The sequence below is a fragment of the Nelumbo nucifera genome, chromosome 4 (assembly GCF_055504915.1).
Source record: "Nelumbo nucifera cultivar China Antique chromosome 4, China Antique-T2T, whole genome shotgun sequence".
Classification (NCBI taxonomy): Eukaryota; Viridiplantae; Streptophyta; class Magnoliopsida; order Proteales; family Nelumbonaceae; genus Nelumbo; species Nelumbo nucifera.
In genome coordinates, this window is record NC_142652.1 from 88,282,985 (window position 1) to 88,296,358 (window position 13,374).

The window sequence follows — 13,374 nt, forward strand, 5'->3', positions numbered from 1 at the left end:
TATTGCATAAGATTTCACAGTAGATGTGCGCGGGAGACGCGGAAGTGCAAACGTCTCTACCCACACTTTAATTCAAGCTTATTTAATTGGTTGTTTTAATAAATACATGGAATAAAAAAAATAAGAAAATAAAAAAAAAAAACAGAAAATTAGAATGTGGGTTTTCTATATATATACACACCTAAGGCCTATTTCCTTTAATGGTTCATGGCCTAAGGCATTTCATAGCCACTTTAGGCCTGAATATCGTATGGTGAGGGACCCAAAAAGGTCTCATATAAAGTCCACAAGGGTTCGGCCCCACCCCTAGAAAGGAGTAGGCCGAATTCACTACCTAAGGATAGTGAACCATTGACCCAATCAGTTTGGGCTCAATTTGGGTCGAACATTTAAACATAAATGATCATTGGATTCAACCACCCTTTGAAGACCAAAGGATAGGGGTAAGCATTGTTCGGTTAAAATTGAACTGGAATTTTCGGTTTTGGCTTGTTTGGTTCAGATTTTTCGGTTTAAAAAAATGGTTTCGGTTTCAATTTTCAAGATTAGAAATTCGGTTAACCGAAAAAACTAAAATTTATTTATACATAATATAATATATATTATTAATATGTAAAACATAATATATTATAATATGTATATAATATAAATTAACATATACATATATTATAATATACATAAATATATTAATATATATAATATAATATGTATTAGTATAATATTAATAAATTCGGTTTTAACCGAAATAGCCAAAAACTGAACTGAAAAATTCGGTTTGAATTTTTTTTGCTTTCTTAATAATTCGATTTTGGTTCGGTTTTACATTTTATAAGTTCGGTTTTTAAAAATCTGGTTTATTCGGCTCGATTTTTAATCGAATAAACCGAATGCTCGCCCTTACCACTTTCATCATACTTGTTGATTGGTTACATTCTTTTCAGTATCATCGTCAAATGATTTGCTTTTTTTTTAATAGGAGGCTAGACTTGTTCATGGGCCACACTGGGATTGTCTCTGTATTAACAAAATGCATTCAATTCTGAGCTCGAGCCCAACTCAACCATCAAGCCTAGGTCTTGAGTCCAAGCTCGAGACCAGCCCTCATATAAAGCCTGAAGCCCGATTATATTTTTTTTCGTTTTTTCAATAAAAAACTGTTTTATGTACATTAAAAGACCTCAAAACCCAAAAATATATGTATGTATGTATGTATGTATTTTATTATATAATATATTATCAAGTCAGGCCAAGCTTTTTTTAGAAAGCTCGAGCCCATCCCAAAAAAACTTGGGCCTGGTGTTTTGGGCCCAAGCCTAAGCCCACAAGCCTAAATTCATGTCCAAGCTCAACTTATAATGGCTCGAGTCAAGCTAGACTGTCGGGTTACCCAATCCATGAACAAATCTATAGGAGGCTAATCAACCAAATGGTCAAAAGGAGAAACCCTCTTGTTTAATTGAGGGCTTTGCATTGATAATTTACAAAAGATGTGATGTTTCCCAATTATTCTTACTTTTGACAACACATGCGGAGCATTGTCGCAGTGACTCTAACAGTATTTTGGTGTAGGGTGTACATATGTGTCTTGATCTGTTAAAAACAATAACTTTGTGCATAAAATGTCTCCCATACATTTATATTAAATTCATGGGGAGATGCTCCAAACAATGTGTCGTTAGATGCACGTACTTTTAGAGTATGTACAAAGATTTTGCTTGCAGGGATTTGTCTAATATGATATATGATGCATTCCTTTTTACGAGTATAATCTATATTTTGATGAACCTATTGATTTGACCATTTAATCCTTTTAATGCTTGACTACATTAATAATGGCCGATGTATTCCTAAAAAACCTTCAAAGTTGAAATTAATAATTTTCAACCTGACAACAATCCAAATTATCAACCTACTTAACTTGTCACCCAAATGACAATATGGGTTTGTCTGCCAATTACCGTGGTCATGAAAATGAAAAAGCAGTTCACTTGATATTTTATATGTAGTTTCATTTCTGACTTGTCAATGCTTCATGGGGGATTGCTAGGGAATGCTGAAACCATGGTGGCACTAGTAGCAGACATGTTATTTTTTTAAACCATTGGATAATTCATCTGGTTCAAATAAAGATATTAAAAATATAAGGGAATTTTTCTAAATTTCACCATCGACTTTTTAACATTTCTATTAAACTTACCACAACTTTTCAAAACTTCCCAAAAACCCCATGTCAAATAGTTTTTATTTTCCAATACTCACCTTCCATCAGATCACAGTTAGTGATCATTGACAGAAGTTGCCCACATAAGCAATTAAGTAATATATGTGATCAAAATACCACTAAACGGTGAATGAATTAATTTTTGGCGATTTTGTTGATGTCATAAACTTGATATGAAACGACAGAGGGAGAAGAAAGTGAATGGGTGTAAAATCATGATTGTCATGAATGGTTTACAGTTCGAAGTGCTCACAAGATTCATCTCAATTGGAAGGAGTTGTAGCAGTGCAATACATATTACAAGATTCATCTTTTAATCACTTGGTGACTGTTGTAGGAGGGCTTACCGGTGAAGTCCACATTATGAAGCTTTGATTGAGATAAACGCTATTGTTTTGGTTATAAGTTGAAGTAGCATTGAAATAGAGGATGACTTTATTTGGTACTGTTCGTTTACAACAATTGTATATTTTTTATTCATTATTGTAGGTTGGTGAGGCTCTTGGAGTGGACAAATTCCGGCTAATGTATGATCAATGGATGTTAATCAATAAGGCATGTAGAGGTAATGAATACAAGTGCAAAAAAGTACTTTTTAGATTGTAGACTTGTAGTAAGCCAATAATCATTATTGTATAGAGGGCTTGGAACCAAATTACCTCTAAAGGATGGTAACCAAATCTAGCAAAGGTTATTAAGTATGAGATTATTTTAATAGCATTTAGTCACTTTTAATGACTTTAAATTGCTTTAATCAAATGGCTTCAATTAAGCACAAATTGGTGGGAACTATGAAACAATTCATATATACATGGATTGGTGAAAGAATATTCAATATAAGTCAAGCACAAGGGCTCTCAATCTCTCGGAAAGGGTCCTTAGTGGGTTTCAAGGAAAACCTTTGGAAGTTATAGAATACATAGGTTCAAATGTACAGTCCAGATAAAGAGAGCATGGGCCATGTGCTTTATGCACAAAGGACATCGAGGCTAGGACCTTGTTGCAACCAACAAATTAGTGGCCATGGACAAGAGCATCTTGTCTGAACCCAGAGAAGGGGTCAATGGGTCTCATTTCATATTTTGAGGATTGAAATCACTCACCCTAACTTGTGTAATAAATTGGCTTAAGAACAATGCATCAAATTGCCTCAACTTCTTTGTATTCTTAAACTGATTAGTTGACCCAACGGAGTGTTTGATTTATTGGAGACCTTCTCTACCTTGGGTTTCAAACGAGTCCTCTATGTCGAGGAAGGGGGAGAAAAGGGGAAAAGAGGGAGGAGGAGGAGGAGGAGAGAGAGAGAGAGGCATCTCTGGTTCATTCGGAGGAAGAAACAATGAACAATGCTTTTCTTAACCTTGTTTTCCTATAATTGGATCCTCCAGAACCATAAGAATCCTTAGAATGGAATGGGATTCCAACTCAACACCTATTAAGATTTGAGAAGAGTTGTTCTTTTGAGAGCACAATACAATGAAAGTTGTAAGTTGTGTTCGAGGAGGAGTATTGTCTATCATTGTCCTCTATGGTAGAATCAATCGGGGAGCCCTGAGAAGTGGTGGTTTACCATGTGGCGGATGTTAGTGGTTCGAGTCTGCTTATCTCTAGCTCGTGAACTTAGCCCATAGAAAGGTATATGATAGCACCAATTTTTTCTGATTCTGCAGTTCGATCTAATACATCTCTAGGGCAAACTCATACACATTGAGTACATTCTATACATGTATGTAAATTTTTATTAAATGTTACATTAAATCTTTAGATTTTTGAACATCATAAAATTTTGACCTAGTAAAGTAATATAATAAATGAAGCATATGTTGTAAATACCACACAAATCAATGATTTATCAGAAAATTTTTAATTAATATACTTCTGGATTTACTTATGAGAGAGGGCCAAGATACTTTGATTTCTTATGTTTTAGCAAAAATGGTCATGCCTGTCAAATATGCTAATTTGAATTAGTGAATATTCTATTTCTATTCTTTGTTTATATGATTACTACTATTTTTATTAATAATATCAATTTTATATATTTATTTTATTACAACTATTTATTCAGCAAATTCGATGTATTGATATGAGTTGATTTTTTGGTACGAAAAACGGAGTAGAGCATAAACCTAAAAGAATTGAAGAGGCCCATTTGGGAACAAGAAAATTACATCACGATTTGGATTCGATCTTGATGAAACAATACACCAATGAGAGGTTAGTTCGATAAGTTTAGTGAGTTTTTTTTTATTTTTTATAGGGAAGCGAGCCAAAACTCATATTTCTTGAAAAAATAGAAGAGAAGTCCCTTCCTTAGGAGTTAGAAAAGGCCTACTATGAAAAAAGAAAGAGGGTTAGAATTGACACATTTGTTTTTTTTTTCGTAATTTATTGAGCCATATGCATCCAAAGATGCATGTACAGTTCCTAAAGAACATAATTTTGTCTTAATCAACCAACTTCATCGAGAAATATTACTTTTTTTGGGCCAAGAGGTTAATAGTGAGATCTCAAATCAACTTATTGGTTTCATGGTATATCTCATTATAGAGGGTGATACCAAAGATTTGTATTTATTTATAAACTCTCCCTGTGGATGGGTAATACCCAAAATTGTTATTTATGATACTATGCAATTTGTGTAGCCAAATGTACATATAATATGCATGGGATTAGCCGCTTCAATTTGTCCTAGTCGAATTAGAAATTACCAAACATCTAGAATTCCCTCATGTTTGACACTAATGCATTTTTTATTTGAAAGAAAAAAAGGAAATTATGCCTTTGTCATATGGTATATAAAAAAAATGAAAGAAAAGATAATGTAATAATAGCATGTCGAGAGAGTAGTATGAGACAGATTGTTTTTTATTTGCTCTTATCTATCGGGTGTTCATTTTAGCGTCACAAAATTTTTTGTTTTTACATCAAAAGTATTCTTCCAATATTTATGTTAGGTTATGAAAGAATACAAAATATTGAACATGAAGGAGATATTATGGTTTCTAGCAAGCCACCATAGAGAAATTAGTAGACACGCTACTCTTAAGAAGCAATGCTAGATCATCTCGGTTCGAGTCTGAGTGGCGGCATCTTCTAAAAGATGTACAATAAATCCTATAATGAATTCAATTCATGATTTCCATTCTGCACTTAAGGCTCTATTTGTTTGCAATACAAACGCCAAACCGGGGTATTTATGCACCCTGATTCGCATTTGCGAGTGTTTGTTTGACATACATAATTGTATTGATTAAAAGGGCAAATTTGTTTTTTTCTAACAGCTTTGTGTCATTTCGAGAGTGCATCATTGTACCCATTTTTTGGATACAAACTTGCGCTCTCCTAACTAACATTGTAAATAGGCTATGTGTTTGTGTTGTTCCTGTGACCGAAGAGGGAGAGCCACTTGCATCCCCCCCCCCCAATGGTAACTTCTCACCTTATCTCTAGCCATGGCATGGTCATCGCCTATCGCCAATCAAATAGCATATTCCTTTGTTCATCTCCTCTTGTTGTTTTTTGACTTTGTGTCTTCATGATGTATATCTCATATGGTTTGTGAGGATCTTTCGATGAAGTAGGGCCGATCTTCAAATAGTGTCTTCCCTTGTAGACCTGACCTAAGGTAATAATAGATTTGAGGTTACAAATTCTTAAGCTTCTATAGTTTTACTATTTTCTCCATTTTTTCTATCTAATAGATTTGTGTTCATCCATACACATGCATAGATCTGGGCTCCAGATATAATGCACAAGAAAGCTTCAATTGTAATATTGTTTTTTCCTTGTTTTGTTACTTCATTCTCAGATCTAGACCAACTTCCATTCTAATTTGTGTGTAAACCTCCTCTAATTTATAGTCAGGTGTAGCTTAAATAATGGTTGTTCTAGTAATAATTTATTTTGAATAATGGTTGGTCATTCCTAATGTGGATAGGGTAACAGTTTGGAAAATAGTTTCCTTTAGTTTATGGCTCTATCTCATTTTAATGGTTTAAACTAGGAGCTTCTTTTAGGCTATGGATAACAGATTGGAGAATGGATTCTTTTAGTTTGGAAAACTAATTTGTTGGTTCAAATATACTTGGATTAGTTGTGACATGCATCTGATGTCTTCCTCCAATTTTCTTATTCCAAATATTTGAATTAAAAAAGATTAAAACTGGCATGGGCAAAAGTAAAAAAGAAACTTTACAAGAGATTTACAACAATGATGTAAGACTAACATAGCTATCTAAGTCTTACCTAAAAAACAAAAGAAGATGTCTCGAGTTAGGATCACTCTTTTACTCAAGTATTTGGCTTGACCCTTTCATGGAAATGGAAGCACTTAGAAGGTAGAAACTATAAACTAAAAACTCTTTTACTTAAATTGCTAGCATGACCATCTCTACCAATCCATCACCTCTTTGTATTAGTATGGTTAGCTTACAAGTTGTTGGGTTACTCATGAAATCCCTACTAGAAGTTCTCCGGATACTCTTACACATGAAATCCCTAAAAGAATGATGAACTTGGGTCATTGGACCTAATCCAGGCTCACTTTGATGTTATTTCCAAGTCCCATAATAAATTCCAATTCATTTATATTTGCGTCATTATTTCCATAGCACAGAGTTCTTGTTCAAACTAGGATAAAAGGAAGCAATGCATTTGACACCCAATTTGTTTTTATACTGTCTTATAATGGCATGTTGTCTCATGACATTATTTTGACTAATCAACCAAGCACGAGGGTAACACATGACATCATGGCCAAGCGTAGACAAATCAGTGCGGACATTATGACATATTTTGCAGTGCTTGTCATCGTGAGTCGAAGGGTGCAAGAGGTCAAAATCCTAGGGAAGGGAGTGTTACCTAACAATATATTTAGTAGTGAGGCATCTTGCTTATCTCAAATTAGGATGAGAAAGCCATGTTTTGATTCTTTGTGTCATTTGCTTGTGAAATATAATGGATTTTGGATAACCACTAATATGTCAGTTGAAGAGCAAGTTGCAATGTTTTGCACACTATAGGGCATAATGAAAAGAATAATGTCATACATGTTACCTTTGGGCAATCATAAGAGACTGTGAGCTGATATTTTCACAAAGTCCTAAATATTATAGTCGGATTGTACCTTTTATTAGTTATACAACCAACTGGAGAACAAGTACCCCTGGAGATTAGGAATGACTCTTAGTTTATGCCATACTTTAAGGTAAGTAACAATGATTTAAACATAGTTTTTTACAATTTCCTGAACCCCCCTAAACCATGAAATTGACAAACTTTAGTTAAATGTAGGACTGTGTAGGTGCAATTGATGGGACCTATATCCCATGCAAAGTGCTTGTTGAAGAGCAAGGCAAGTTTCGTGGTTGGAAAAGTTTCGTGGTAGGACTGTGTAGGTGCAATTAATGGCTATAGTGACATTTGATTTAAAATTCACTTATGTATTGGCTAGGTGGGAGGGTTCAACGACTGATGCCTCGGTCCTCTATGATTCCCATAAGGTAACTTACATTGCTACTTCATCATTTCTAATACTTGAATAGTCGACTCCATTGTCTTGACTAATTGCTTATTGCCAATGGTTACTATACACAATATAGGAAAGTACTACTTAGTAAATGTCGGATACAGAAACATGTCAGGCTTCCTAACACCTTACCGAGGCACAGATACAACCTCAATGAGATATGAGGGCAATTGTCGAAGTCCCCTACGGAGATTTTCAACCATAGACATCCATCACTAAGGAATGCAGTAGAGCGTGCTTTCGGTGTTTTGCAGAAGCGTTGGGAAAATTCTTGATGCAACACAACATTTTGACTTTGACATGCACGTCAAGAATATTATAGCTTGTTGCGTGCTTAACAAACATATCGTAGGAGTTGATCCACACGACCAATACATCCAAGAAGGGACCCGTGAGGTAAACAAGTAGAATACATCTGTTGGAGATGAATTTGTGGATGAAGGCGCCAATGCAAATTCTCTTGCACCAAAGCTGCAAAGAAATGAACTAGCAAGGTGGTCATCATTTAGGGACTAAATTGGGTTAGATATGTTTCGGGACTGGAGGAAATTGCGAAGATGATTAGGAGTTGTTGTTTTATTTGAATTACTTTTCATCATTTTGAACCAAGTTTTATTAATTGCAGTTCTTATGTTTAAAACCTCCAAGTTATTTGTTTTTTTTAGATATTCATGACTTGGTATGAACTTTGGTTACAACAACACTATTTTTGACTTTGACAGCTTTATTTCTAAACTATACATGTTGTGGATTACTATAGGTGATTTTAACATTTCTTTGTGCCGGTGTATGTACATGTCTATATGTTGCTTATTTATTGCATGAAATGGAATCCTTGGTAGAGATAGTCTCTAGTAGAGATATAGAACATCTATTGGGAACAGGAAAGATGCCCATACGGGTAAGGATGTGTTGGCTGTCTCTCAAATTGTGTCAAACAAGGGTGATCAAAATCAACAAGTAAGATGAAATGATGCCATGGACAAGACATTGATTAAGCTATTTGCTAATCAAGTAGCACTGGGCAACAAAATTGATAAGGGGTTTTAGACATCTATATACACATTAGTGTGCAATGAGATGATTGCTCGTTTCAATACTAACATGAAAACACCCCACATTAAGAGTAGAATGAGAACATTAATGCCCAAATACATGGAAGCCAATAAGCTATTTAGGACTAGTGGCTTTGGTTGGAATGAATCCAAGAATCAAATCATAGTTAACCTAGTTGTTTAGGATGATTACATTAAGGTAAATTTGGCTTATTTGGTAGTTTTTTTAAACTAATATTTAGAATGTAGCAGTTGGTCATGATGCCACCTACAATGCAGGCCAATTCAAATGTAGTGTGTGTAAAAGGCAAGGTGATGAAGATGTTTCAGGAGATACAAACAATTATGGGAAATGATCATTCTATAGGTGACAAGGCTATAGCCAGATTTGAGTCCATGACTGAGTGTGATGTTGATGTTAATGGTGCTGAGGTGTATGACCCAGAGATCAATGATGATGCAACAACCCCACTGACTGTTATTGAATTCTTATGTAAAGATAGTACTTAATTAGTCTCCAACAATTGTAGGGTAGCTTCCTGAAGTTCAAAGAAAAGAGTGCATGGATCAAAATCAAAGCCCAACTAGGACTTTATTGATGCAATTGACATAATGAATATTACAATGTAAAATATTGCATTTGCACTCACTGTGGAAATTAAGATGGATTTCTTAAACCATTTACAAAGGGAAGTTATGGACTTTGAAGGATTTGACATCTAAGTTCGAAACACTGTCTTTGAGTACCTAGGTGAACATGAGAAGGAAGAAAATATTTTCCTTGCTAGGGAGAATCCATTTAGGGCTTAGATGGTCATATCCATCATATCTAAGATGACTAGTTTTGGTGTGCAGTTGGACATCTTGGCTTGTTAGGAAGTTTAGACAATGAAACTTGACACTTCTTTTTTTTCTTGGTTGGATTTTATCATATTCTACCCTTTTTTGTTATATCCAAATGAGGTTGATACATTTGATGATTAACCACCATCTCTTTTTTTGTAGTACATCATCATGTGCTTGGTTAATAAAACCTATTGGCTGTGAAACTATTACTAACTAGTTGGTGGCAACTATAATAGCTATTATGATTCTTTAGAAGTTACTGCTATAATGGTACTTTTTTTCATGTGTGTGTTGCTTACTTGAAATATCTAAAGTTAATTATATTGTTGATGCCTTATATTCATATCAATTTGTCCTTGTGATGAGTTTTGTGAGATGAAAAAAATCATATGTTATGTTCAAGGGGAGAAAGCCAAGTGTGTATGACTTATAGCTCAAGTGTCAAAAGAAAGTTGTTGAGTTAATGGAGAATTCATATTGTTCATATAACAGTCAAGAAGAAGTTGAAGAGGTATATTATAAGTATTGTGAAGTAAAGCTGGATACAACATTTTCCTTTAAAAAATTGGTGGCAAGGCCATTCACATAAATAATTAGGCCATATTTGATAGGAGGCATCATTGGATTCTTGACTGGGATTGTGGCATGGGGGTTGTTTAATTAACCTACTACATATTGGAAGGTAATAGATTGATTGCAACTTTATGTGAAAATGCTATTATATATACAAAGAGAGAGAGAGAGAGTGAGAGAGAGTGAGAGAGAGATCTATAGCATTTGTCTAACTATTGTGTTTCTTACTCTGCACTTGGTAGAAAACTATAGTATATAAGACATGCCATGCACTTTCTACCCCTACTATTGGTACAGGTGTCAATTGGACTGATTTGGTCCAATCCAGTCCAATGTGAATCCATTATAAATGGACCAGGTCCAATCCAATCCAATGAATATTTTGAACCATTTTTGTCCAATCCAATCTAATAAATATTTTGGACCGGACTGGTCCAATCTAATATGTCTTGTTGGTCCATCCAATCCGTTCAAATTGAAATTGGACTTGACGAGGTCCAATCCAAAACTTGTGCATTGACACCCTTAGCTACTGGAATGAGTTTATATATAAGTCGTGCCACGTGCACTTGCTAGAAAACTCACTTTTCAATAGGCCAAGAAAACTATAGCTCATTAGTGATGATTCACTCATTGGTGATGAGTAATGTGTAGTAGTTGATATTAAGAAAATGGTAGCTCTTTTTATGCTAACTTCTTTACATAGATGAAAAATATATGAATACAGTCATGGAATCAACAAGGCTATGGAACAAGATAGATTGAAAATTTCTGCTGGTTCACTAAACTAAATGGGTTTATGTTGAATGTTGGATCCCATATGAAATAGTTTGTAGTGAGAGTACACCTGGACTGATTCGGGTTTTGATGCTAGGATCCCTTTACTAGCCAGTTTAATCATGTCAGCTATTACCATCAGTGAGGGTTACAATTGAATATGGTTTTGATACTTGGATCCCTTGGCCAGCCTACAAATCACCAATTCTGAAACACAACTATATAAGTATAGACTATTAACAATTGGTTTGAAATTGGACATTGAAGTTAGTCTACTAGAAAACTAAATTTTGAGTTGTTATTGATTAGACTTTACTCAATGTTGTTAATGGGTGTGAAAGTTTAAAGCTCTTACTTGTTTGGTAGTGTTGATGTAGTAAATTTTTATTAGATTATAATCTTGAATGGCAAATGTTTAGGTAACTACTAATCCAAAGTAGGGACCTTTGTGTGGGGGGTATTCTTTTTATTTGTGCATGTCCAGCACTCAGGAGTTGGAGTCAAGGATGGTAACCCTGATGATTTGATGATTGTATCCAATTTGCAAGTGATTAATTAGTCACTCTTGGGCCCATAGATGCCCAATATGGATTCGTACAAAACAAATGTTTTGCTTTTATAAATGTTGAAGAGAGAATGAAGGATGACAAAAGGCTTTGAACCAATTAAGGCCCAAATTCAGTTCTCATGAATTTTTTGTAATTACTATTATATTCTGTATTTTAAAAGGGTGGTTCTTAAATAACATAAATGACAATTTTCTTTTTAATAAAAAGCTTTTATATATATATATATATCAAAATTGTTTACATCCACTTGATATTTATATTTTTAACAAACAATTTCCAAATTGTCTAAAACCCAATTATCCCAATGAATAGTTGGTTTGATTCTAATTCAAAAGCATTTAATGTCTGAATTACCAAAGTATCACAAGTTCACAACCATGGTAGGAAATTATAAGGGTCAATTTGTTTCATCACTAGGTAACTTGTCGTGTTCTACTTAGGCAATAAACATAACTTGTCATTCTTAATTCAAATGTCTGGTCAACTGGGTTCAAATGCCCTAGGTGGATCAAATGCATGCAAGATTGAGTCTATAAAATTGTTTAACAGTCCATTTTGATGAAAATAGTAGAGACAACCGTTTTTGTTGACACATTTGATCGAAAGTTCAACGCAGTGGAGAGTAGGTAGTTTGAGCATTTATGTTTGCTCTCATACATTGCATCGATGTCAACCAAATGCCAACAAATTTATGTGCACATTTATCTCAACCCCAGACAAACAAGAAGAGTACAAAAATGATCTAAAGATGTGAACCAACTTTGCATTCATGAACTGATAAGATGGTAAATATGCAATGTACATATTTGTGTTTGCATCGCAATCAAACAAAGCTTAAAGGACTTTTTTTATGATTTATTTTATGATATTTTTGGCTTTAGAGCATATATTAACTCACATTTCCTTTTCGATCATTTCAATTGTAATTATGATTCATTTGATGACCTTATTAATCGATGAAATTGTAGGACTATATGAGTCGTAAAAAAAAAGGCATGATAGCTACTTTTCTTTTTTCTAAATAACATGATTCATAGTTACTCATTGGATTCATTTAGGGCATTTTTCTGTTAAGCGATTTATATGAATCATTAATGTTCCTTTTATGGAGTTTCTCCATTAGTCATATGGTTCCTAAAATAGGAAACCAAAATCATTTAAGAGAAATAATCACACAAAGTGCTATTTTTACCCAAGGCTTTGCCACTTCGGGTCTTTTAACTAAAATGCATGAATCCACAATATTAGTGCGCATTCTTCAATGTCAGTGGTGAATGATGCTTGTAAGTATATTAGTATTGAGTTATGTAGCTCTTTTATGCGGATCATTATTGTCAATAGATATTTTAATCATTATATTTTGAAAATGATAGAAAAAAGCAATCATTTATTAATTGGGTCATTTTACTTTTGTGAGATCCAATATGTGAATGAAAAAATAAATGTTTTATGAAAAAACTTCTTTTACTTTTAGAAATTATCACAGGCATCAATTGATTCAGTAATTGGATCATTTGAGTTACCGTGCCATTAGTCTAGGGTAGTATTAGCTAACAAGGCATGGGGTTGTATTGGAATTGGGATCCGAAGGAAACTTAGGCATTTATTACTTGGACCATATTCGTGATTTAATTACATGCTAGAATAAATACAAAATTGTGAGGTGAAAATTCCGTAATTGGGACCAATCTATTAGGAATAGGGCTACTAGTTATGGGTCATATACATTTTGATGTAATTGAAGAAACGACCTGACAAATACAATGCATATGGTGTATATAATGAAATGTTGAGTAAGTTTTT